Raw genomic sequence first — 3890 nt, forward strand, 5'->3', positions numbered from 1 at the left:
CAAAAAAAAAAAAAAAATTGTGCCCTACCAAGAAGATGTGCTTAACTCTGTTCTTTTAGAATTCTTTCCAAGCATTCTCAGGTTTTATGTGGATGTATTCAGCCCCATGATGGCATGCCAATTTGTTGGGGGAGGCTGCTTGTTTATTTTTTTGTAAATTTCCATTAAAAAATTCTCACTTCCTCGCCTCCAACCCGCCCCCACTTCCCCACTCAGCCTTCTTCCTCCTCCTCCAGTCTTAAGAGAGGGCAGGGTACCCTACCCTAAGGGAAGTCCAAGGCCCTATGCCCTCCATCCAAGCCTAGGAAGGTGTGCATCCAAACAGACTATGGTCCCAAAAAAGCCAGTACATGGAGTAGAAACAAGTCCCAGTGCCTTTATTAATGGCTTCTCAGTCAGCCCCTAATTGTCAGCAACATGCAGAGAGTCCGATTTAATCACATGCTCATTCAGTCCCAGTTCAGCTGGATTTGGTGAGCTCCCATTAGATCAGACACGCTGTATCAGTGAGTGGACCAATCCCTCGTGGCCCTGACTTCCTTGCTCAACTTCCCCCTCCTGCTCTTCAACTGGACTTTGCGAGCTCAGTCCAGTGCTCTGATGTGGATCTCTGTCTCTATCTCTATCCATCGCTGGACGAAGGTTCTATGGTGATAGTCGAGCTATTCAGTGTAACTATGGGAGAAGGCCAGTTCAGGCATCCTACCCTCTGCTGACCAAGGACCTAGCTGGGGACATCCCCATGGACACCTGAGGTTCACTCTAGAACCAAGTCGATTGCCAACCCTAAAATGGCTCCCTTCATTAAGATACTGTCTTCCCTGCTCCTATATCTGCCCTTCCACTATCTCAACCCTCTCACTCCCCCAAGCTCTCCCCAATCCTTCCCTTCTCCCTTCTCTCTCACCCTGTCTCCTTACTCCCACTCCACCCCCATGCTCCCAACTTTTGCCCAGCGATCTTGTCTGCTTCCAATTTCCAGGAGAATCTAAATATGTTTTTCATTGGATTTACCTCATTATTTAAGCTTCTCTAGGATCACAAACTATAGGCTCAATGTTATTTGTTTATGGCTAGAATCCACTAATGAGTGAGTATATACCATATTCATCTTTTTGTGTCTGGGTTATCTTACTTAGGATAGTGTTTTCTATTTCTATCCATTTACATGCAAAATTCAAGTTGTCATTTTTTTTACCACTGAGTAGTACTCTAATATGTATATGTTTTACACTTTCTTTATCCATTTTTCCACTGAGGGGCATCTAGGTTGTTTCCAGGTTCTGGCTATTACAAATAATGCTGCTATGAACATAGTTGAAGAAATGCTTTTGTAGTATGATTGGGCATCTCTTGGGTATATTCCCAAGAGTGGTATTGCTGGATCTGGAGGTAGATTGACTCCCAATTACCTGAGAAACTGCAACACAGATTTCCAAAGTGGATGCACAAGTTTGCATTCCCAGCAGCAATGGATGAGTGTTCCCATTACTCTGCATCCTCTCCAGCATAGGTTATCGCTGGTTATTTTGATTTTAGCAATTCTGACATGTGCAAGATGAGTTCTTTATATATTTTGGAGATCAGGCCTTTGTTGCGGGGTTGGTGAAGATATTCTCCCATTCAGTAGCTTGCTTTTTTGTTTTAGTGACAGTTTCTTTGGCTTTACAGAAGCTTCTCAGTTTCAGGAGGTCCCATTTATTCATTGTTGCTCTTATTGCTGTTGTAATAGGAGCGGCGGGGCTGCATCCCAGGTACCTGGCCGCCCGCATGGCTAGCTTTACCCGATATAATTACATGGAAACTGTATTCTTTTAAACACTGCCTGGCCCATTAGTTTCAGCCTCTTAACCCATTTCTAATAATCTATGTAGCACCACGAGGTGCGCTTACCAGGAAAGATCTTAACCTGTGTTTGTCTGGAGTGGGAGAACCATGGCGACTCCCTGATTCAGCTTCATTCTCCCAGCATTCTGTTCTGTTTACTCCACCCACCTAAGGGTTGGCCTATCAAATGGGCCTAGGCAGTTTCTTTATTAATTAACCCACGAAAGCAACAGATTAGAAAGAAATCACTCCCATATCATATTGCCTGTTTTACTGGGGTTATATGTAGGAAGTGTTCTCCTGTGCTCATGTGGTGCAGACTACTTCACACTTTCTCTCTATCAGGCTTAGTGTTTATTTTGAGGTCTTTAATCCATTTGGACTAGAGTTTTGTGCATGGTGATAGATATGGATCTATTTTCATTCTTCTACAAGCAGACAACAGGTTATGCCAGCACCATATGTTAAAGATGTTTTCTTTCTTCCATTGTATAACTTTAGCTTTTTTTGTCAAAAATTAGGGGTTCATAAGTTTGTGGGTTAATACTCAAACTCTTTTTATGAAGCCACAGTTACCCTGATTCCAAAATCACACAAAGACTCAACCAAGATAGAGAATTACAAACCAATCTCGCTCATGAACATCGATGCAAAAATTCTTAATAAAATACTGGCAAACAAATCCACAAACACATCAAAAAATTATCCATTATGATCAAGTAGGCTTCATCCCATCATATAAATAAACTGAAAGAAAAAAAATGATCATTTCATTAGATGCTGAAAAAGCATTTGACAAAATGCAACACCCCTTTATGATAAAGGTCTTGCAGAGATTAGGAATACAAGGATCATACCTAAATATAATAAAAGCAATATACAGCAAGCCAACAGCTAACATCAAATTAAATGGAGAGAAACTCAAATCCATTCCACTAAAATAAGGAATAAAACAAGGCTGTCCACTCTCCATATCTCTTCAACACTGGATTTCTAGCAATAACAATAAGACAACATAAGGAGATCAAGGGGATTCAAATTGGAAATGAAGAAGTCAACTTACACTATTTGCAGATGATACGATAGTGTACATAAACGATACCAAAACTCTATCAAAGAACTCCTACAGCTGATAAATACCTTCAGTAATGTGGCAGGGTACAAGATCAACTCAACAAAATCAATAGCCCTCCAATACACAAAGGACAAAGATGTGGAGAGGGAAATAAGAGAAACTTTACCTTTCATGATAGCCACAAATAGCATAAAGTATCTTGAGGTAACACTAACATAGGAAATGAAAGATATGTTTGACAGGAACTTTAAGGCTTTGAAGAATGAAATTGAAGAGGACACCAGAACATGGAAAGATCTCCCATGCTCTTGGATTGGTAGGATCAATACACTAAAAATGGCAATTCTACCAAAGGCAAACTATAGATCCCATGCAATCCCCATCAAAATCCCAACACAATTCTTCACAGAACTTGAGAGAACAATTTTCAACTTTATATGGAAAGACAAATATCCCAGGATAGCCAAAACAATCCTTTACAATAAAGGTACTTCTGGACGCATTACCATCCCTGGCTTCAAACTCTATTACAGAGCGACAGTAATGAAAACAGCTTGGTATTGGCATAAAAACAGAAACGTTGACCACTGGAATCATATTGAAGACTCAGACATTAATCCACAAACCTATGAACACCGGATTTTCAACAAAGGAACTAAAATTATACAATGGAAGAAAGAAAGCATCTTCAGCAAGTGGTGCTGGCATAACTCAATGTCAACCTGTAGAAGAATGAAAATAGATCCATATATATCACCATGCACAATATTCACTTCCAAATGGATTAAAGACCTCAGTATTCATTTGTGCACACTCAACCTGACAGAAGAGAAAGTTGGAAGTATACTGAAACACATGGGTGCAGGAGACCACCTCCTACTATAATCCCAGTAGCACAGACAAGAGCAACAGTGAATAAATCGGAATTCCTGAAAGTGAGAAGCTTCTGTAAAGCAAAGGACATTGTCATTAAGATAAAAAGGCATCC

The sequence above is a fragment of the Alexandromys fortis genome, unplaced genomic scaffold (assembly GCF_014885135.2).
Source record: "Alexandromys fortis isolate MF-2015 unplaced genomic scaffold, M_Fortis_MF-2015_v1.1 scaffold_409, whole genome shotgun sequence".
Lineage (NCBI taxonomy): Eukaryota > Metazoa > Chordata > Mammalia > Rodentia > Cricetidae > Alexandromys > Alexandromys fortis.